The sequence below is a fragment of the Vicugna pacos genome, unplaced genomic scaffold (assembly GCF_048564905.1).
Source record: "Vicugna pacos unplaced genomic scaffold, VicPac4 scaffold_21, whole genome shotgun sequence".
Taxonomy (NCBI): domain Eukaryota; kingdom Metazoa; phylum Chordata; class Mammalia; order Artiodactyla; family Camelidae; genus Vicugna; species Vicugna pacos.
In genome coordinates, this window is record NW_027328742.1 from 16,200,616 (window position 1) to 16,224,906 (window position 24,291).

Sequence of the window (24,291 nt, forward strand, 5' to 3'; positions counted from 1 at the left end):
GTCAAATTCCCTTCAATTGCCTGTAAACTATACCACAGCAGGGGATGTCTCATTCACTACTCAACTGCCAGTCTCCCCTGATGCAAGGGACCAGCGTCGCGGCGGGATACATAGTGGCCTGGACAGTGCACCTTCCTACTTTACTCTCCAGTCTTGGCTTCCTAACTTTGATGCTTTGAAAGCTCCCATCCCTCTTCCCTCTGGTCTGGTGTGAATGAACAAGGTCCCTGCGCCCACCTGGGCTGAGCCCAGGCCACGCACACAGCCCCATGCACACAGCCCACCATATGCTGTCTACCCCTGGGCTCAAGTGGACCCTCTGAACTCCCCCACACCAAAGGTCCGCGTGCCCAGTGCCTCCGCCCTAGGGGTCCAGATCACCATCAGGACCATCAACCACCCAAGGCCCACAGGCCAGTGGCTGGCAGCCTGGGATCACCCTGACCCATTGGGTCAGAGGAGACACAGGGTGCGGGGATCAGGGTGCCAGGGGGGGAATTGGAACCGTCTTCAGCCCAGCCTGCCTCGCCCTGTAGCCTCAGACATTAACTATGAATGTGCACACTAGGCTGGGTCCCCCACTGGTGGCAGTGGTCATCATTACTGGAGCCCGGATTTCCCCGCCCCAACCACAGGGTGAGGGGTGAGGGAGTGAGCTCAGGTTAGGGGTGCACTCAGAGTGAAGAGGATCCCATGGTGAGGGAGTATAGGTTGAGGAGTGTAGGGCCCACTCAGAATGGAACTGACCAGGCTGAGAGGTGAGGGGAACAGTTTCAGGATGTTGGGGGTCCTGTTGTGAGGCATGATGGTGTAGGGGCCATAGGTAAAGATCTAGCAGGACGGAGTGTCAGGGCACGGACCTCGGTGTGAGGAGAAGAAGCCATGTCTGCATGGTCTGGTGGGAGACTGGGCCTGGCCAGGGGTGGGAGGGCAGAAACAGGGAGGGGAAGGTGAGCAGGGGAAGTGGGGCTGGCGGGGTGTGGCCTGGCCCAGGACAGTCGTGGTTCTAGTTCAGTGCCAGGACCCAGTCGGTGGCTGGGTGAAGGCTCTGGGGATGGAGACCCGGCGGGACGAGCAGGAGGGGCCCCAACTGGCTCCTCCCGGCCCCAGTGGCCAGGGCCGGTAAAGCAGGAGACCCACCCGAGCAGTTTGCGCTGCAGGCGGGAGGAGGAGGGGCGCGCACGCACAGACGGACAGACGCGCGGACGCCGGAACCCGCCCAGAATGCGTGGAAGCTGGCGGCAGCCCGTTGCTCCTGGACCAGCTCCTGGAAGAGGAACACGGCTTGGGGTCTGGGCTGCCGCTTGCCCGCGGCTTGGCTACCGCTGCCGGGCAGTTAAGGGGGCGCTGGTGGGGGCGCGCTGCTCGGGGAGCCGGCGGGTGACGCCTGGGCTGTGCGGCTGGGGAGGCGCACAGGGAGGGGTGCGGAGGTGATGTCCCGGCCGCGCGTCCCGTTAGGACCCTGAGGTGGGTCCCAGCCGCCGCTGAGGTTCATGGTAACCCCGCTATTAGTAGTTCCTGAACCCCGCGTTTGTGCCGCCGCTTAAACCCGGGTTTAGGAGAGCAACTACAGCCCCGGGAGGTGGGAGGGCGCCGGACGGCTCCGGAGCATCTCCGATTGTCCCTCAGACCACGGCCTGCTCCTGGGAGGTGGGTGCGGTGCGGTCGCGGGGCCTCGGATGGAATGGGGGCTGCCCCATGAGAGCCCCTGGATTTGCTCCCATCTTCCCCGCTGCCTGACCTTGGGGGCGGCCTCTAAAGCCCAAGGTTCATGGGACTCAGGTTGCAGGTCAGTCTGGTCCTGGGAGGTGGGCGCGGTGCGGTCGGTGTGCTGGGATGGTGGCAGCAGCAGCGGGAAATTGTTGCAACCCCCGCGTTCCCACAGGGCAGCCCCAATCCCGCCATCGCAGCCTTCGTCATTCCCTGACAGCACAGCACCCGCCTTCCAGGAGCAGGCTGACCTGTAACCTGAGTTCCACGAATCTGGGGCAGCAGAGGCCAAGCTCAGGCCATGCGCTGGGGAGTTTGAAGCAAATCCACGGGCTCCCATGGGCAGATCCCATAACCCACCACTGCCTTCGACCACACATCGCCCTCCTCCCGGAAGCAGGCTTACCTGCGGACCATGCCTGGAGCAGAAGAGGCCGAGCCCTGGACAGGCCGTGGGGGAGATGGGGGCAAGTCCTCCAGCTTGCCAGCTCGCTGCCCATCTCTCTTTCGCTGCCCCAGTTTCGTGGATCACTTGTTTTCAAGTCAGTGGTTTCCTGAGAGGCAGGCGTGGTGCAGTCAGGTGGCGGGGGCTGCGGGGAGGGGTGCTGCCCCAAGGGGAGCAGGGGGACTTTCTCCCATCTCCCCCAGGGCCAGACCTGGGGACAGCATCCGCTGCCCCAGGTTTGCAGGATGCATGTCATGTCAGCCTGTCCCTGGGAGGAAGCCTCAGTGTACTCAGGGTAGCCTCAGTGGCTGACAAGGATTTTAGAAGTGGGCTCTAGCCTAGCATAACTAACTCTCCTTTCTTCACTTGCTTCCTCAGTTGGTGGCTGTATCTGCTTTCTCATTATAGGTTATTGCTGGATAATGAACATAGGTTTCTGTGCTATACAGAAGAAACTTTATTTAAAATCTCTTTTTATATATAGTGGCTAGCATTTGTAAATCTCAATCTCCCAAATTTATCCCTTCCCATCCCCTTTCCCCGGTAACCTTAAAATTGTTTACTTAGTCTGCAAGTCTGTTTCTGTTTTGTAGGTGAGTTCATAGTGTCTTTTTCTCTCTTTTTTTAGATTGAACATATGAGTGGTATCATTTGGTATTTTTCTGTTTCTGGCTGCTTTCACTTAGAATGACGATCTCTAGCTCCATCCATGTTGCTGCAAATGCTTTTATTTTGTCCTATACATGGTGGAGTAATATTCCAGTGTATAAATGTGCCACAACTTCTTTATCCAGTCATCTGTTGCTACATTTAGCTTTCCTCCATGTCTCGGCTATTGTATACAGTGGTGCTGTGAATACTGGTGTGCAGGTATCTTTTCACATTGGAGTTCTTTCCAGTTATATACCCAGATGTGGGATTTCTGGGTCATAGGGTAAGTCTACTTTTAGTTTTTTCAGGGATTTCCATGCTTTCCATAATGACAACACCAAACTAGATTCCCACCAGCAGTGTAAGTGGGTACCCTTCACTCTACAGCCTCTCTAGCATTTATCATTCATGAACTTCTGAGCGATGGCCATTCTGACTGATGGGAGCTGATACTTCATTATAGTTTTGATTTGAATTTCTCAGTTTATTAGTGATATCGAGCATTCTTTCATGTGCCTAATGGCCATTTGTGTCTTCATTGGAGAAATGCTTGTTTAGGTCTTCTGCCTATTTTAAGATTGAGTTGTTTGTTTTTTTGTTATTAAGTTGTATGAGCTGTTTATATATTCTGAAAATTAAGCCTCTGTTAGTCGTATCATTTGCAAATATTTTCTCCCATTCGTAGGTTGTTGTTTACTTTTGTTTTACTTATGGTTGTCTTTGCTGTGAAGAAATTTATGAGTTTAATTACATCCCTTTTGTTTATTTTTTTCTCTCATTTCCATTGCCTGGGTAGATTACCCTAGGAGAATGTTGCTAAGATTTATGTCAGATAATGTTTTGCCTATGTTTTCTTTTAGGAGATTTATCATGTCTTGTCCATCTGCATCTTAAGCCTGTACTCAACATCTGTGCTTCAGTTTTGAATTTTGAGCTTCTTAGAGAAAACCTACTCTTAGCTCATACGTCAGATTCAACATGTCTAAAGCTGATTTCATAATCTTTCTTCTTGCAGCGTCTCCACTTATTCAGTGGGATAATCATTCTTCCGGTCTTGAATACACAAAGGCTTGGAGTGGTCTTTGATTTATCTTTCTCTCACCACCCTCCACATTTTGTCAGCTTCTTGAACTGTATGTTTTTGGTTTCAAGTGTCTATTCTGATTGCTGATACTCTGATGAAGAGCTTTCATCCCTGATACATGAATTTTTCCTTCTGCTGAATTCTTGGATATTCTCTCCCCTCTTTCAGTCAACCTACAGTTTTGGCGCTCCAACATCTACAGTCAAGTCAAAGACTTAACACAACCAGATCTCAGCCAGGGAGCCTCGACCCTTCATCATTTTGGACTTACCTTATTTGTTCCAATCATTATGTAACTTAGCCTCCTAGGGTAACCTGTGCCTTATTAAAAACCAGGAGTCACCAGCCTTTTCCTATCCAGTCCTCAGTTAAAACAGCTTAGAATTGCCCTGAGAACTAGTTGGAGCCCCATCCCCTTCATAGAGTCTTCCCTATTTATTCCAAATACTTCTAGCTCCTCTTTGTATTCCTGTACTGTTTATGATCAGTAGTCTGTAATCTTGGATTTGAGTACTGACTTGGTACCATTCCTGGGTGGTTTCCAATGTGTCTCCTCACTTAGCTGGTAACTGGAGAAGACTCCCTTGTTCAGCCTCCTTTATACCCCTCACCCTGCTTAGCATCGGGCAATAACAGGCATCCAGGCAGTGCTTACCTTCTTTATTTATTCGCAGTGGTGGTGGTGTGGATTATAGCTAATAACTATTAATTCCGTGTTGCAGTTAAAAAAGAAAGCCAAGAAACTCCAAAAAACTTTATCTCCATGTTCAGTTTAGCGTTTTAGCTCAATAGTTTTCTTAAGTCTGTGTTTACATTCACATAGTGTTCAGTGCTTGTACAGTTCCCTGAGGCAAGCAGGTGAGATGCCATTATGTTTGACTTTCACGTTACTTTTCATATTGGATATATTTGTGCAAGGACAAAACCTTATTTTTTAAGTAAACAGCCGGAAGCCCAGAGAGACTAAGAGCCTAACCCAGGGTCACCTGGTTAGTGTTTGACACAGGCCAGGACAGCGGTTCACATCTTCCAGCTGATCCTCTTCCAGTGCCTTTTCATTCCACTGCTGGGAAATGTAGCCCCATCAGCCAAACGGCCAAGTCACATTGCTGCCTCTTTACCTGCCAGTGATGGCAGTGCTACAAAAAGTGACAAAGGAAAGGTCAGAAATAGGAGTGATAAAAGACATGGAAGTGCTGGAAATGGATCCTCAACCTCCTCCTCCCAATTTGAGCGCCTCACATGTGTCCCACTCTGACAGTGCTATTCATTATTTATAACATAGCCTTAAATTCAGACTGATCTTTTATACGACATGCCTTTATCCTGGTCCCTTTCCTGCTAGTAGTCACCGTCATGGGCAGAAAGTGCCTGTCTTGCTCTTTTTGTCACGTAGGTTGGAGGGAAAGTGGGAGAGGGAGCGTGTTGAATTGAAGCCGAGATTTTTACAGCTCTGTTGTTCTAGGACCAGAGCAGTTCCACTCTTGCTTTCATCACCTCTCCACCTCCGAGTCCCAGCCACCCACTCTTGCCTGCTTCCCCACATGCAACTTCCTAGGGGAGGACAGCTGGTGGCCAATGCCCCCTCCGCCCTCTGCTCTGGGAGGTGCAGGAGTCTGCTTTAACTTTTGAGCTGTTTTGGTAATTGGGCTTTTCCAGCTTTTCTAGGCATCTCCTTTCCTGCTCTGAGAAATTGGAGATGTAACTTAACCATACATGGACTCTACTAATGTATTCAATGGCATTAGTGTGATGTTGTCCGTAAGGTGTTCTGTGACTGGATAGGAGGTTTTTAACTCACATGCTTCACATCCAATTCTAAAGTCCTAGAGGATGCAGGCGTAATTTAAGTTCTTACATGTCTGTAAGGCAGACATGAACATTATTTGATAATATGACCATATGTTCATAGATTACGGTTAGTCCACCGGCTCTGTATCTAATGAAAGTTTAAATTCCAAACGCTTGAAGAAAATTTGCGGAACATGCCTTTTTGCCTGTTACTAGTTGCAAAAACTGAAAGCACAACTCTACCACAAGCCACAGTGTTTCCCAGAAGAGAAAGCGCTCTACATTTACAACCTCTAAGTAATGCGGTGGTTCTTTGGGTGAGATGAGGGGTGCCAGAGTATTTTGTTGGGAAACTAGAGTGGCATGACAGTTATTCTGGGACTGGTTACAGTTGAATCTCTACTTCGTATATCTTGGACTGATTACACAGGCAATGTTAGTGCGGTAACCATCTTGTGAATGCAAGTGTAGCTAGGAAGACAACAGAGAAAATAGAAGGGATATAAAGTAATGGAGGGACTTCATAGAAGTTCAAATGGTGACTTTGATACCACCAGGTGCTGACGTGAACTTGGCAAGAATTTGTGAGAAGTGGTGGGTGTCATTGCAAGCAGGGGAGTCCTGCAGCTCTTGGGGTGAACAGGCAAAGGGGAGAGCAGATATGGTGGCTCCCCGGGGGCTATTTGTTTCCTGAATGTGAAAATGTCTGGTCCCATGTTCAATTTTGCAGCCACAACTTCACATGACTCAGGGCATTATTTCCACCATAAAACCATAGAAACATAAACAACCTCTGTTTCCCAAAGTGTTCTCGATCTGAGAGGATTGTCCTGTGGTGGGAGGTAAGTGGGCGATGGGCCCTGTTACATCACCCCCTTTCACTAGAAGTCTACCTCGCTGCTTTTCATCCTACTCCTAGAGGTGCTGTCATTCTGTTACACCTAGGCCTGTAAGACGGGCTTGCCTGAATCCTCACATGAAGAGGGATGGTTATGTGCAGTTTTAAAAAATTGCTTGGGTCATGTGGTCCTTTGTTCCTTCCATTGGAAATCACTATTCCAGAGCAAATAGTATGCATCTATACAAACTATATTGTTTGTAAGATGTATTCAGAAGTTTTGCAGTAGGTTTAAATATTTGCTTTGTGATGGCATCTTGATTGATTGAAGGAGGCAACCCTCACTAGGGGCATTGAGTTCTTCCTGTCTGAGATTTCCTTTACTGACAGTAGAGTGTTCGTAGGCAGAGTTAGAAAGTTACCTGGTCTGAGAAGCCGAATTTGCCCGCAGCTGGGAATTGGCGGAAGAGTCAGTTATGGAAGGAAGGCTTTAGGATTATCTGGTAGCAGAGTTCTGGGATCCAAACCCTGGGAGACCTCAGCTTTTGTAAAGTATGTTCTGTAACAATAGGCTATTGGATAATTTTAACACTTGTTATGGGATGTAGAGTTGGGGAAAGACTTAAAAGTGAAAGAGCCTTCAAAGAGAATCTCCAAATATTTTAAAGAAGGCAGTTCTCAGAATGAGAGCTTTTCTGGAAAAGAATATTTCTCCACTTCACAGGGGAAGCAGGGAGAAGGTGTACCTGCACTTACGGTAACTTAAAAGGTAAACCTTGCCCTCCCACTTTAGCTGTTTCCTGGTGTAAGTTCATCTCCCACATCTGAAGTTTTAGACATGATGTGTCATTTTCTGGTACTCCATTCTGCTTCTGAGTGAGAGACTGACACAAAGACACATAGAAATTGAAAAACTGCACAAAGTACTTTATTGTTAAAAATGTAGACCTGTGGCAGGGTGCTGCATTTGCAAGTGACTTTCAGTACAGAGAACACTTAAAAGAATGCAGTGTTATTTCTTTTTCTATTCCTTTAAGCCTTTGAATAGAAAGTTTTCTTTGCAGAGTTTCTGGAGTACATCAGAACAAACAGGAACTAAAAATAGCTTTAAGAAAGCTCCAGTATAGACGTTGCTTATAGTATGGTATCTGTATTAAAGTTAATTTTTTAAAGCAGGAAGTTGTAACTCTCAATTTCTTAAGCAAATATAAACATTCTTAACCCTTAATGACATTCTTTGTGGGGTGAAGCTGCTTTTGCTTCCATTCTGAGCATTGAAATGACTTCTATGATACTTCTACCAGTCCTCAGTATTTTATTTTCCCTCTGTTGTGAACTTGTTATTAAACTTGAAGCAGATATAAATATCATTAACTTGCTACATATGAAGATATTCAGTGTTACATAGTCAGAAAGTTTGTGTACATCACACGTAACTACATAATTCCCTCCTTTCCAACTGTGTTCCTGATGAAAGGATGGTGGGAAGTGGCATTATGGGGCTATGTCTTACAGTATACCGTGTTTCCCCTGTTCCCTCTACCATATCTGGATGTTCTTTCATTTTTCGGCTTCTAGATTTATTAGCTCTTTTTCTTAAGCCAGGTATGTCTCATCCCCCGGTGCACACACACATGTGTACACACACACACACACACACACACAAATTCTGCCATAGGGAGTAGCGTGCACCATCCCATTCTCCCACTCCTGCTCTGGACCCACCCACTGGAGGCAGTGTCTTGCACGAATTCATTTATAAGTTCCTTTTTAAAACTCGAGTGGTCGGGAAATAGGACTGATATCCACACCTAATAGGCAGGCCCTCAAGGACAACTTCTATGGTTAATGCCAAGTTATCTTAATGTTTGAGTACCTGGGTTTCATGTCTTCCTCTACCACCTGTGTGACCCATGATTCCCACATTTCTATCTCCCGCTAGACTTTTTCTCTCCAAATCTGAACTCTTACAATCTTCTGCTGATTTGACATCTTCACTTGGAACTCTGATATCTTTAAACCAACATGTGTGAAAACTGAGCTCTTGGTCCTCCTACCTCCCAAACTGGTCCTTTCTGCAGCCTCCCCCATTCAGTTAGTGGAAACTTAATCCTTCCAGCTGCTTGGGTCAAAAAACTTGGAGTTATTCTGACTTTCACTGACATACCACATGAATTCTGTCAGTAGATCTGGTTTAACACTGCCTTTAAAACATATCCAGAGCCCAGCCACTTATCACCATGGCTCCTGCCTCCACTGCTGCTTCCCTGCCCTGAGCCACTGTCCTCTCCTCCCGCACAGCCCTTCTCAGAGGCTTCCCTCTTTTCATCTCTGACCCGTTTCGACTATTCTCACCCGGTAGTCAAGTGAGCCCTGAAAACCTAAGTTAGATTGTGTCGTCCTTCTGCAGTGCCTCCCCATTTCACTCTGGGTAAAAGCCACAGTCCTTACAACGTCCTCCAAGGCCGTACTGGATCTGCACTGACCCTTCTCCGCAGCTCCAGCAGTGCCCCCATTCTGGAACATGCGAGGTGCACGCTGCCCTTGGTGATGGTAATTCCGTCCACCTGGGACTTCTCACCTCCTAGTCTTATTTCTAACCTCAGTCCTCAGTGTGGCCTGCTCTGGTACTTAATACAACATCACCCTCATCCCATACCCTAAACTCTCTTTACCTTGCCCTTTTTTGATTTTTCCATGGTTCCTCTTTCCTAACATGCCACCTTCTCTGCTGCTCTGTTGTGTGAATTGTCATCTCCACCCCCCACCCCACCTAGACTCCAACAAAGCTCCGTGAGGACAGGAATTTTGTTTTGTTTGTTGATCTATTCCAAGTGCCTAGATTAGTCCTGGGTACATAGTAGGCAGTCAAAAATTATTTGCTAAATAAATTAAAAGACTATTTTAAAAATGAGTCTTCCTTTCAGGAACGGGTGAGGAATGGAAGCTGCATGAAATAATGGTGCAGTAAATAATGATATTTGCCTGTTGTTCTTTGTGTGATATATATATATATATATATATATATATATATATATATATATATATATATGTGTGTGTGTGTGTGTGTGTTTTAGTCTTAATTTGGTATCCAGTTTCTTAATTTAATAGCTGTATTAAGGTGTAATTTACAGGCCATAAAATTCACATATTATAATTGTATAAGTCAGCCATTTTAGCTATTTCTAGAGTTGTGCAACTGTGTCCTCACAAAGTCCCCTTCTGTCCATCCATATGCAGTTCGCCCTCCCCTCAGTGGCACTCTGATTTTATTTGTTTTTGTTTTTTTGGCAATCACATCTCAAAAGAATAATTTACACAGCAGTACTAATTTAGCTTTGCGCTTTTAGAAATGACACACTTAAATATGAAATCAGTGGTCATTGCTGAATGTAGGTAGCAGTATCAGACATCAGTGGGAAGAATGGACTTGAGTGTCAGACTGGCTGCAGTCTTACCCAGCTCCACCATTTACCAAGTTACCCAAATTATTTTCTGCCTCAAGCCCTTTATCTGTTATATAGGGGTAATAATAGCAGCTTACAGAGTTGTTGTGAGGATTAAGCAAACAGGGAAACAAAATTTAGTATAGTGGCCAGCTTATGTAATTACGTAAGAAATAGCCTTGCAGGTAGAGAGCAAAATTCAAATCAGTTTCTAAAGTATTTGTAAAATATGATCCAGTTCCTGCCTGGTTTGCAAACACGTATGCCTAATGCAGAATGTAAAAGCAGGCTAATTTCCAACAGAATAGATCATTTCTTAGCATTTCTTTCAAAGGTATATGCAAAATCATTTTTACTAAATTTTCTGTGCCCATCTCTGACAGAGCTTTGACACCAGGGAGTTAATTATCTACTCTTTTGTTAAAATCATGCTGACCATCACAAAGTGTTCTCAATTATATTTTAGCCTTTATGTTGAGAAATGCTGTGAGACATCATCTAAATTAATGGGGGAGCATTCACTGTAGTTCTTGTAGCCTGATAAGCCTGCACTAAATTATCTTTTTTTAACTTTTAATTAAAGTAATTAATTAATTTTTTGCAGGGGGGTGGTAATCAGGTTTTTATTTATTTTATTTTTAGAAGAAGTACTGGGGATTGAACCCAGGCCCTTGTGCCTGCTAAGAATATGATCTTTCTCTTGAGGTATACCCTCCCCCCTAAATTATCTTTAATAAGGTCTCTTTCTCTGTTTTGTTGTTTTCTTTTATGTACAGATGCAGAAAGCAGGGTCATCAGAAGCCTCTCAATTCCAAAGATAATAACAGTGAAAATTATTGTGCAGTGATAGTGAATCCTTGGCATATGAAGAAAGATTGTAAAGTCCTGAATGAATTAAGAAGGTATTGTTACATTAACATACATGTAACCATGGCTCTCTTACCTTTATTTTTCACTTTATAATGAAGATACTCCCCACCTGTCAAGGTTGCTTTGTTTGATATAGGGAATATCTAAAGCCTTTTCTGCAAGTTTTTTAAATAGGTAAGAGCAGGTAATTTATCAGAAGTGTGATTGGTGTAATCTGCTGTCTAGTATGGTAGCCACTAGCCACATGTGGCTATTGTGAATTGAGATGTTCTATAAGTGGAAAATACATAATAGATTTTCAAGACTTTGTACAACAAAACTAATGTAAAATATTTATTAATAAGTTTTAAAAGTGTCAATCACACATTTGAAATGATAGTATAGTGGATATTTTGGGATAAATATAATTATAACTGGAATTAATTTCACTTGTTCCTTTTTATTTTCTAAATGGGATTACTGGAAAATTGTGACTTGCACTATGTTTGTATTGACAGTTCTGGCTTCTAACTTATTGCAAATAATATGAAAAGAAAACTTTGATTAAAAATTTTGTAATTGAGTAGTTGATTTACATCATATTATTTTCAGGTGTGCAACACAGAGGCTCAACATTTTTATAGATTATATTCCATTTAAAGTCACCATAAAATAATGGCTATATTTCCCTGTGCTGTATGATACAGCCCTGTAACCTATCCATTTTATACATAGTACTTTTTACCTCTCAATCCCCTACCCCCTTCCTGCCTCCCCTCTCCTCCTTCTCCCCATTGGTAACCACCAGTCTGTTCTATGTACCTGTGAGTTTATTTCTGTTTTATTATAGTAATTAATTTGTTCTATTTTTTATATATACATATAAGTTAATACATAGAATATTTGTTTTTCTTTCTCTGACTTATTTCACTTAGCATAATAACCTGTAGGTCCATCCATGTTATTGCAAATGGCATTATTTTATTTTTTATGGCTGATCAGTATTCCATTGTGTGTGTGTGTTCATGTGTATATATGTATGTGTATATACATATTTATATAATATACCACAACTTCTTTATCCAGTCATCGGTCAGTGAACACGGGTTGTTTCAGTGTTTTGGCTATTGTAAATAGTGCTGCTGTGAACATTGGGGTGCATGTGTCTTTTTGAATAATATTTTTCTCCAGACATATACCCATGAATGGGATTGCTGGATCACACGGAAGTCTATTTTCAGATTTTTATGGAAACTCTACTGTCCTCCAAAGTGGCTGCACAATTTACATTCCCACCAACCGAGTAGGAGGGTTCCTTTTACTCTTAAAAGTTCAAAAATTCGCTACATTTATATACTTTCCTTACAGTTTAGGACACAATTTGTCAAAAGCCAGATAGAATTTGATAGAAGTAAATACAGTATTTTTTTAAATGTTCATGCATTATGGATAAATATGTTATTGATGAGTTGGTTCCCTATTTTTGTAGATTCAGAAGTTTTTATACCTTCACAGACATTTCAGTCTTGTAGAGAGAAAAATTTTTTGCATTTTGCTGAACATGTCCGGGTGGCTTTACCGAATATGGTCCAGGCCTCCAGAGGTGAATACACATCCAAACCTGAAACATTTGAATGTCTGCAAGATTTTAAGAGTCTAGAATGTCAGATCTGGACTATAACTCTGGTAAATGACATCAGTGAGTTGACTCAAGAAAACTCCATTTGAGTGCAAAACCTTTCATAAGCCAAAAAAGGCATTGAAATTATGGCAAAGCCAGAGACTTTTGTTTGCCACATATGGCCTCAAACCCATGGGGACAACCACAGGCCTTCTGCAGTGCCAACGGAATTCCATGTGAGGAGTCCAGCACTCACAGGAATCCAATAAGTAGCTGCCAGCCAGAGCACCTTCATTGCTACTGTGCTGTTTTGAGCAAATGTCTTTTCAACAGGTTAAAATTGGTTTGTTGTTTTTTTTTGCCTAAAAATATCAAACAACTTCTTGTTCCCTTGGTGAAAGTAAAAGCCTAACATTTTCTGATTTCTTTTGACAGAGGAAACATGAGCCTGTGAATCTAACCTCATCTGTGATGGTCTGCAGCTGGGAGCAACCAGATCAGTGTCAGTCCCCTTGCAGCCATTGGCTGGGAGCCTGCATGTTACCTGGAATGATATTTGAAACATGTCACGCTAGCCGTGCCTTCGCTGTGGGCTGGGAGACGAGTCAGTCAGAATCTGCATTATGAAATGTAAGTTTCAGATCCACAGCTAGGAGATATTTTTTTAATAGCCAGGGAATGTAGTCATAAATATATCTATTAATGTATTTATGCAAGAACTTTTTTAAAGATTTTTTATTATAAAAATTACCCCCCAAAATTGAAAATGAAAGAACAGTGGAATAAAAAATCATCTGTACCTTAATTATACATAAAGAATCTTGAAATCCTTCTAAGCATTTTTTGTTCAAATGAAGATATTTTTCTCTTCCAAAAAGGAAAATTATTATTTCACATTTTTTGCTTTCTCCTTTTATTATATATTCCATATCAATAAATATAATTCTTTTAAATCCCTTTTAATGGCTGTTTAACACTATATTGAACAGATATGTAAATTGTCCTAGGTTTCAGAAATTTATAAAATTGTCATTACAATACCACTGCAAAGAATATTTTGGTGTTTCTATTTTTAGTTACTAATTTGGACTAAAAATTAACAAGTTTACTTTATTCGTCTAAAACACTGGTTATTTTATGAATGAACTGTAAGGATTTTAAATAACTTTTCAGTAATTTCAACAAAGAAATTACCTTTAAGGAAAAAATATATGATGGTTTGCAAATCTATTTTTATTATATCTTCACCTTTACCAGTGTCATATGTGTGTGTGTTTACATAAGTGCTTTAACTACCAGCAATGTAAGAAAAATCTGTGTACTAAAAATATGAAAATAGTTTCCCGGTTGTGTTTTCATTCTCCCAATATAGGTTTTGGATGACAAGCTTGTATTTGCAAAAGTACACACCCTGTGGGAGGTGCTCTGTACATACGCTGAGATACTGCACATAATATTGCCTCTGAAGCCCAATGATCTGAAAACCCGGTCCTCAGCCTTTGGTAATTTCAGCTGTTTTATGAAGGTCCTCCAAGTGGATCAAAGTATCATCAAGCCGAAGCAAGAGTTTTTCATTGCCCTATTTGAGAAGAGCTGCGTGAATGACTTTTATATTCAGGATAGAGATATATTCTTCAATCCCACCACCAGAAGCCACATTGTAAGTCTAAACCGAGTTTAGCTTCTGTCTTGGGGGTGATTTAGAACCTGCTTGTGAATTATCAGTGATTTGGTTTGGTTGGTTTGGTTTGGTTTTTAACAGCTGCCTATAAAAAGGAAAAAAGAGAAAGAAAAGAAATATGCCTACAGATTCCTGTTAGGATAGTAAGCAGTGGCTGGTTAATTACCCTGTATAAACCACACGCTCTCTTAGAATCTTTTTAGGTTTATTTCATCCTTTCTCAGATCAAGTATCAAGTAAGGGGCAGTGTTAAAAAAAATTTGGGATTAACCGGCTTGTGAGCTCCGGGATCTGCAAGGCAGCTTTCCCTCCCCATGGTGTAAGTCAAATGGCAAAAATGAAATAAAGCACCACATATCTCCTCTGGTGTTAACAGGAAAAGGCTATTCTTCTTGACCTTGTTTCTTTCCGGGTAAAGTGAAGATAATATGTCAGAAGGTGACAAGCTCTTTTAAGGCAGGCACCATGTTGCTTTTTTCACTGCTGAATCCCAGGCACCGGGAAGGCTGAGTTTAACGAGTGAATGAATAAACTGTAATCCCCCCAGAGTTACCATGTGGGACAGTGAGGATTAGCAGCTAAGAGCATAGACTCGAGAGGGGAAGGTACAGCTCAAGTGATGGGGTGCATGCTTAGCAAGCATAAGGTCCTGGGTTCAGCCCCAACACCTCCTCTAAAATAGACAAATAACCCTAATTACCTCCCCACGCCCCATCAGAATTACCTTATTATCTCCCCACCACCAAAAAAAAAAAAAAAGAGGAGTGGCCAGGAGCGTAGACTCAAGCTGGAACACCTGTGCTGGTTTCTCGCTGTCGACCTTGTAAATGTCATTTAGCCTCTGTGTCTATCAAGTTCCTCATCAATAAAATGGGGATAATTTTAGTACCCACCTCGTAGAGTTGCTATGGGGATTAATGAATCTGTGTCAATGTTAGAACAGCCCTGGCTAATATTAAGTACTATGCATGTGTCAGCTCTTTTCATAATTACTGTCAGATGTTATTATCGACCAAAGAAGTATTAGTTCTTTGTAAGGGAAATGCATGTTAGACCATTTCATTTATCACTTTCTGTAATTCAGGCTTTACCCTCTGAAATACCATTTTCTGTCTGTGCACTAGAAAGCCACAGGTTTTTCCAAATTTCATCTGTCTGGTTTCTTGTCATGATGGCAATACTGCAGAGTGCTGACATTTTTTAGGGACTGTGTCTGAGATGACAGCAACCCCTCAAATTCAGGAGCGCTTCTCTAACTGATAACATCTCGCTTGAAATGAAGTTTTTAAAATGTAACGGCTTCAGACGCTTAATGAAGCCACGGATGCAAGGATGTTATATCTAAGCTCTCTAAATAAATCCTGTTATTGAAATAAAGGAAATACTATATTATAGCGCTCTATGACTTTGTTATCATTGCCATCCATTTATCCAACTCTCTAAGATCAAAGAAACAAAGACTGAGATTGATCATTCCTACTGTGTGGTACACGTATTTGTGAATGAAGACAATACTGAAATGCACTGTTTAAGATATTAAAATGGACACTAAACAGCTGCTTGATGCACATGCATGAACAGAACAGGGAGCTGGGTGCAGGGAGCAGACACTGAGCTTCCTGGATCAGAGACCTAGCATAGCAGTCCAGCCCAGCAGTCCATATGATTCATATTTATGTTCCAGCAATATTAGTAGTGAGAGTCTGAAATGAACTTTGGGGGCACTTGCAAACAGCTGTCATGATTACTAATGTGGGACACCAGGATTCTACAGTGTTTAGTTGGCTGCAGCGCACAACCAGTTTTTTTCACTAAAGCCTGTTGTAATTGCTGGCCCCACATCCAGGCTGAGGAATCATCTCATGTGTTGTTTGGGAGGGAAGTAAGTGGAGTCAGGACCCATGTTAAGGCTGGGAGGGTAATAATCTGGTGCTAGTACAGGAGAAAGGAAAGTAGGTCAGGTGGGAAGGAGAATGACTGGATTTAAATTTTGGTTCTTGAGTAAGCTAAATATATAACATCATGTCAAGTTTCTTTGTTGTTTATAGTCCATGTGCTGTCACCGAATAACTACTGAATTGTGGGGACAAAAAAGCCTGGTTTTTAGAATTGACCCTGCCCCCAACCTGCCAGAGTCCAGGTTCCCCTGGGTGTCCAAGGAGGGGGCTGGACCATCAGCCCTCCACTGCAGCAGTTTGGGCACTTGGGTGGCCTAGTTTTTTTTGCTGTGGAAGACTGGCTCGGTTGTAGGCCATTAAGCATCTGCAAGGCTCTCACCAGGTACCCACGGTGGTCCCAGGACTGTGACATCCAAACGTTCCTTGCCACCCATGTTTGCAAATGACCCTCAAGGGGTTAGTATAATCCTGGGTGAGAATTATGAAAAATTATATGGTACCTCCATCCCTTCTGGCAAGTGAGGGCCCCTTATTTACAAATGACCATGAAGTGTTAGCACCATATTTTATCAACAGAACATGTGGACACGTGGTGACAGTGATGCTCACCTGTTTGCTTCTGCTTCCCAGTGCAACTTCAACCTCTGTCAGAGGACCTCAGTTGCCCCAGCGAACAGGGCCTTCTGTACAGGGAATGGGCTCCTCCTCGAAGCACAGACAAGAAGCAGCCCTTAGATCTCCTCAGGTGAGCTGTTGTGGAGAGCACTCCAGTGGGAAGGGCTCAGGGTTGCCCTCACGGCATCTGAGTGTGACAGTCCTCCAAGAGTGTTACCAACCAGGAAGTGCACAGGATCTCTGAGCTTTGTTGCCCCAAGTTTTTACTGGAGGCTTTATTACAAAGACATGATTTATTGGGTCACTACCGACATGGCTAAACCAAACCCTAATTGTAAGTCAAACCTTTCCTTAGCCCTAACCGTTGAGCCCCTTCCTCCCCTGGTGGTCACTCACTTGTCACATAGCTCAAAGCCCCACTCCTCTAATCACATGGTTGCTGTCTCTGGCACTCCAGTCCCCATCCTGAGTCATCTCATGGACACAAGCCATCCAAGGTTCCACCATGAATAGCAAAGGCACTCCTATCTTGGGAAATTTCAAGGCTTTAGTGGTTGCCGTCCTGAAACTGGGACCAAAGACCTACCAAATTCTTCATTAAACAGGAGTAAATGTTCAATTTCACTTAAATTATAAAATAAGAGAGAAATTCTCACTGCTTTGCTGTATCTGCTGTTTGACACCGTTTCACTACACTACGTGACTGTAATGTCACGCTCAGCATGTGTCTTCTCAGAGCAGCAGTGCCGGCTGCTCCCCGGGAGCTTATGCTGTTTGGGCAAGGCTGCTGGGGGGAGGGAGGTCAAGGACAACCGAGCAAACAAAAGTAATCGGGCGAATAAGAAAAAATGTCAGATTGAAATGAAGGAAATAACACAGTGTTGAGATGGGAGACTTGGGGGGAAGTGAGTCAAGAAAGCTATCTTTGAGTAGGTTACCTGTGAGCTGAGATGGCGATAAGGAGGCTGGACTTTGAGGATCTGGGAAAGTTCACCCCAGGAATAGAGGCAGCTTGTCCATTGGCCCCGAGGCACAAATGTGCTCTGCAGGTTTGAGGAGATACTGGAGCCAACGCTGGTGAGAGTGCTGAGACGCGAGGTTTAGAAGGGCATCAGGAGCACGGACAGGAGTGTAGACGCTAAGTGCAGTGAGAAGCAGTCACGATACTTTAATCACTAAAGTAATTTTCTCTCACTCACATTTTGCAAAGATAATGTAGATAATGAATGGCAGGGACCCAGGAAGCTGGGAGGCCCGGTAGGAGGCTCTTGGATTGAGACAGATGAGAGATGGTGGGAGCCAATGAGGAATGCATTTGGGGAGTGGGGCTGACGGGATGCAGTTATGGGCTGGCTGTGGATGGTGAGGAGAAGAGGAGGGTCAAGGTAGCCCCAGGTCGGCCTGGAGCCAGGTGCCTGTTCTTTCTCATCTCAGTGCCTCATGCAGGTGCCCACCTACTTGGGCAAACCTCTTAACCTTCAAAGTGGGGGTTTTAAAACACTGAAGTCTTTTTGTTGTTTCACATTTTATGGAAAGATTGAAACATGTACAGAATTAGAGAGAACAGTACAGCCAGCCTGCCTGTATCAGTCACCCAGCTCCAGAATTATAAACTCAGAGTCACTGTTGTTGCATCTTTTATCTCCACCTCCTACCCTCCCCCACTACAGGGTTATTTTGAAGACAATCCTTCATAGCTTAACCTTTGATTAGTGAAATGACAAAGTCTCTATCAAATAAACTTGGGATATTCCTTTTTTTTTTAGGGTTACAAAAGAATTCCCTGATTGTCAAAGAAATACACTTTTAAGTATATTTGGGGTTGAAATCAAGAACCAGACTAGGTTCAGACATTGCAGCTAGCATATCTCTCAAGTAGGTTCTAATCTATAATTTTCCTGTTTCTCATTTTCCTTGAAATTGCTGAGAGGTTTCTCTATTTCCTGTTTGTCTGATTTCACTCTCCCCTGTGGTGTTAGACTTGTTTCTCCATCCTATGTATTTGCTTTAGCTAAGTGATTTGATCCTCCCCTAAAAGCTTGATCTGATTGAGGTTCAACTTTGTGCAAGAATACTTGTTATGTGAAGTTTTGTACTCCTGTCATAAGGTACATATTGTCTAGTTGACTCTCTTTTTTTGTGGTGACAGCAGTCAATAATGATTGTCACCCGGGATCATTATTTCATAAAGGATTTTATTTCATGTGTTCATACTCTAATTTCCTCCCTCAATTATCAGCAGGATCACAGTCATGAAGAGGCACTTTCTCCTTAACCCCGGTTATCCTGTAGAACACAGTTTTAAAAGAGGATGTTTGTACATATGTAAATATTTAAAGTTGATACATTTTTCTTTACTTTTTAAATTTTTTTTCTAATGGAGGTACTGAAGTTTGAATCAAGGACTTTCTGCATGCTGAGCACATACTCTGCCACAGAGTGTACCCCATCCCCCTTGAGATTAATTTTTATATGATATTTTCCTTCTGTTATTTTTGTTTTATGTTACACAAAATTTGATGGCAGGGCAATGGGTTTGATGGCTCTTTAATCATTCTTTATGGGCTTTTGGGGTTAGTGTGTGTGTTTGTGTTTGTAAAGAAAACAATTTTCCCACTATTTTAAGTATGTTTTACTAAGGAAAATATGTTGATCTGTTCCCTGCTCCTGGTCCATGTGTTCCCTTTGTTGCTTCCCACTAGTGGCCCCTTGATCTCTTTGACAAGACTAGCATGTCGTTAATCCAGGTTGCAGGAGACCTGAAGAGATTTATTCAAGGAGATGAAATTTGTAGACAATGTATTGGAAAGTACTGAGAAAGTTATTCATTAAGAGAAGGTCTGGGGTTGAATTGTTAAGTGCACAGAAATCTAAGCTATGAACCACCAAGACAATTATTAACTCCAGGGAAAACAAAGTAGGGAAGGAAAAAGTAAGGCTAGCAGACAACTTGCTACACCTGTGAACAGTCTGTACAGAGTCCTAATAATGTAAAGCAAGGATACTGAGCTGATCAAAATTATAATGTAATTGTATCAAAAGGTTGGAAGAATGAAGGTTTGGGTGTGTAGATGAGATGGGGTTTGAAAGAGAGCTGAATCCTCATTTTCCAAAATAGTTAAATAGGTGATACATAAAGCTGAAAAAGTCTGTAGGCTGTGTTACAAGGATATTAGTCAGAGATAGGGAGTAATTATTCTAAAAGTCAGCAGTAGGAGCTGAACTTGGTTGCTTCTGGCCAGGAAATGTGGCGGTTGCTGGGAACTGCTCCTTTTTACAATTGGTGTTTGAGAACTGTTTGACTCTTTAATGAATGTATGGTATAACTTTGATAAAAAGAAGTCAAAGATGAATTTTGAAAAATTGATATTAAGAATTGGGGTGTTTATGACAGAGAGAGATAACAATCAGACAAAACTACATTTGAAGGGATCCTCATTATTCCTAGACTTTCAGCAAGGACTAGGAGGCAGACATCTGTTTAAGGTTCAAAAATTCTTTCTGACCTTCTTGCCGACATGTAACCTTTGGAAGTAATGAACTCCCCGTCACTGTAAATATCCAGGCAGAGGCTGCCTGACCAGCTCTCTAACTGCAGCAATGTGTGTTTACCATTGGGCAGTTGGAGCAGGCAACTTCTAACATTCTTTCAGTTTCGAATGTGGCATTTTCAGGACGGATAGTTGACAAGTATGTATTACAAAAAGCTTAACAAGAAAGAGTCCAAAACACCTCAAACCCATTGCCAGGGTTTTCTTGGCCAGACACCATCCTGAGCCTGCCATCTGTGAGCCAGGCCACAAAACCCAGTCACATGAGAATGAACACAATTTGTCTCTCCTATCTGATTTGGCATCGGGCTCAGCCCTTTTCCCCATGGAATGGTCCACGCCCAGGTCTCTGACGATGGAGCTGGACTCACAGCAGCCCTGTGAGTGCTGGTCCAGCCCAAGGGGGTTCCTGTGTGAAGTTTCCCAGGACTGCAGGCTGTTCTCAGAGCTGAGTCCCCCTAGGCTAATCCCATGGAGCTCATCTCAGCTCCAGACTGAGCCGGAAGCCTCAGAGAGAACTCAGAGCTGAGGAAATCCACAGGTTTTACCCAGCACTGCCGAGTCAGCAGTGAGCCAGTTGAGGGAATTATCAGCAAAAGCAAGACACACCTTAGCCGCCGTCTCATTGTTTCACCTCATCCCTAAACCCTCTGTGTCTGCCTGTCTGTGTCTGTCTCCCTTTCAGGACCAGCCTGGCACCGCTTCATGTCCTGCCTCCTTTCTCCTAATCTTGCCTCCCTGGCCTGTTCCATCTACTCCAGATTAACTGAGAAACATTGAAGGGTTTTAAAAACCTAGGAACAGACGTGCTAGATACAAAGAATACAGGGCAGTACCTTCCTCAGTCACATCCCTCCTGCCCTCTCCCATTCCCTCAATGAGTTTTTTAAATATTTTTTCAGAGAGACATTGCAATCCCAGTTGTTATCATTATCAGCCATTTCCTTATTATCTGTGGTTTACGATGCATTTGCTCCAGGCAATTTCCCGAGATAAGGCAGGAGCAGATGACTGAGCCTGTTGTTGATGTCCACTTGTGTCAAGCCTGTTAAGAATGATCTTTGGGGGGATTTGTTGAATATGCCAGACTGTCCAGTGAGTGGTGATGATCCCCTGCATCTGCTCTGGAGTCGGCCTCGTCTGTTCTCATTTATCTCTCTTCAGCAGGTGAACCAGTGATCTGTATTTCTGATACATAAAACACTTCTTATTTCATGGTAGAATTTGGGGGCTGCTATGAAAATGCATATGTTTTAAGTGTGAATTGAGTCAGAGGTTTAAACTTAAAGCCACCTTGATTTAGAATCAGAAGTTAATATGATGGAGGGAGGGTAGAGCTCAGTGGTAGAGTGCATGCCTAGCATGCATGAGGTCCTGGGTTCAATCCCCAATGCCTCCATTTAAAAAATAAATAAACCTAATTATGACCCCCCAAAAAACAAAGAAAAAAGAAGTTAACATGAGGATGAAGCTACAGAGTGTTTATGTGTGTCTTCTGAAACTTCCTTCTGTCTTTCTGCAGGAAATTCTACGGAGAGAAGATCTGAATCTTCTTTGCTTGGCTGGGCTAATACACTCAGATGCTCCTCCTGGCAGCAGTCGTGGGGGTGACTTGCTTTATGTATGGATATTTTAATCAAAATAACTGTACCTGGAGGTAATTTCTCTTTATTCCTTGTTACCGTGCTTACTTAACTTAGAATGACATTCTCCAGGAGCATCCATGTTGCTGCAAATGGCCTATATATATAAATGGCCTCGGTCAGTATTTATGGCCGAGTAGTATCCCATTTTATAAATATAACACTTCTTTAGCCAGTCATCCGCTGATGGATATTTAGGCTGTCTCCATGTCTTGGCTATTGTAAATACTGCTGCTATGAACACTGGGGTGCAGGTGTCATCTTGAAGTAGGGTTCCTTCAGGATATATGCCCAGGAGCGGGATTCCTGAGTCACATGGCAAGTCTATTCATAGTCTTTTGAGGAAACTCAATACTGTTTTTCACAGTGGCTGCACCAAACTGCATTCCCACCAAAAGTGTAGGAGGTTCCCCTTTATCCACAACCTCTCTAGCATTTGTCATTTGTGGATTTTTGAATGATGGCCATTCTGACTGCTTTGAGGTGATAACTCATTGTATTTTTGATTTGTGTATCTCTGATAATTAGTGATATTGAGCATTTTTTCATGTGCCCATTGATCATTTGTATGTCTTCATGGGATAATTGCTTGTTTAGGTCTTCTGCCCATGTTTGGATTGGGTTATTTGGTTGTTTCTTATGAAGTCATATGAGCTGTTTATGTATTCTGGAGATCAAGCCTTTGTCAGTTTCATTTGCAAAAATGTTCTCCAATTCTGTAGGTTGTCTTTTTGTTTTACTTATGGTGTCCTTTGCTGTGCAGAAGCTTATAAGTTTCATTAGGTCCCATTTTTTTTATTCTTGCTTTTATTTCTATTGCTTGGGTAGACTGCCCTAGGGGAACATTTCTGAGATGAATGTCCGATATTTTGCCTGTATTTTCTTCTAGGATGTTTATTGTATCTTGTCTTATGTTTATCTTGCTGAAGAGACTGTCTTTATTCCATTGTATATTCTTGCTTCTTTTGTCGAAGATTAGTTGACCAAAAGTATGTGGGTTCATTTCTGGGCACTCTATTCTGTTCCATTGGTCTATATGTCTGTTTTTGTACCAATACCATGCTGTCTTGATGACTGTAACTCTACAGTATTGTCTGACGGCTGGGAGAGTTATTCCTCCAGCCTCTTTTTTTTTCTTCAGTAATGCCCTGGAAATTCTATGTCTTTGATGGTTCCATATAAATTTTATTGTGATTTGTTCTAGTTCTATGAAATATGTCCAGGGTAATTTGATAGGGATTGCATTAAATCTGTAGATTGCCTTGGGGTGTGTGACCATTTTAACAGTATTGATTCTTGCAATCCAAGAGCATGGGATACCTTTCCATTTTTTAAAGTCTTCTTTAATTTCCTTTACCAGTGGTTTATAGTTTTCTGTGTATAATTCTCTCACCTCTGTGGTTAGATTTATTCCTAGATGTTTTATTACTTTGGGTGCTATTTTAAAGGGGATTGTTTCTTTACTTTCTTTTTCTGTTGATTCATCATTTGTGTAAAGAAATACAACTGATTTTTGAACATTAATCTTGTAACCTGCTTCCTTGCTAAATTCTTCGATCAGCTCTAGTAGTTTTTATGTGGAACTTTTAGGGTTTTCTATATATAGTATCATGTCATCTGCATTGAGTGACACTTTTACCACTTCTTTTCCAATTTAGACCATTTTTACTTCTCTTACTTGCCTGATTGCTGTGGCCAGGACTTCCAAGACTATGTTGAATAGGAGTGGTGATAGTGGGCATCATTTTCTTGTCCCAGATTTTAGTGAGATTCCTTTGAGTTTTTCACCGTTGAGTGCTATGCTGGCTGTAGGCTTGTCATATATATCTTTTATGATGTTGAGATATTCTCCCTCAATACCCACTTTTGTGAGAATTTTTATCATAAATTGGTGTTGAATTTTTTCAAAAACTTTTCTGCATCTATTGAGATGATCATGTGGTTTTTGTCCTTTCTTTTGTTGATGTGAAGTATTACATTGATTGATTTGCATATGTTGAACCACCCTTGTTTCCCTGAGATGAACCCCATTTGAGCATGATGTATAATCTTTTTTATGTTCTGTTGGATTCTATTTGCTAGTATTTTGGTAAGGACCTTTTGCATCTGTGTTCATCAGTGATATTGGTCTGTAATTCTCTTTTTTGGTGGTGTCTTTGCCTGGTTTTTGTATCAGGGTGATGGTGCCTTCATAGAAAGAGTCTGGGAATATTCCTTCTTTTCAATCTTCTGGAAGAGTTTGAGAAGGACTGGTATGAGTTCTTTTATGTGTGTGTGTTAGAATTCCCCGGTGAAGCTGTCCAATACTGGACTTTTATTTGTAGGGAATTTTTTTTTATTGTTTATTAGATTTCATTCCTAGTGATCAGTTTGTTCAAGTGGTCAGTTTCTTCTTGATTCAGACTTGGTGGTCTGTATGTTTCCAGAAACTTGTCCATCTCCTCTAAGTTATCCATTTTTTTCCATGT

The 24,291-nt window shown here is 42.6% G+C and overlaps 1 long non-coding RNA gene across 1 annotated transcript in view; it reads left to right on the forward strand.

Annotated features, from left to right (window-relative positions):
* Positions 1 to 13,860: 13,860 nt before the first annotated feature.
* The window catches only part of LOC140694506 (uncharacterized), a 48,060-nt gene continuing 37,629 nt past the window's right edge, over positions 13,861 to 24,291 (forward strand). The window contains exons 1-3 of the long non-coding RNA XR_012070135.1: positions 13,861 to 14,095; positions 16,645 to 16,759; positions 21,703 to 21,837. This is a non-coding gene — a long non-coding RNA (uncharacterized lncRNA). The remainder of the gene's footprint in view (positions 14,096 to 16,644; positions 16,760 to 21,702; positions 21,838 to 24,291) is intronic.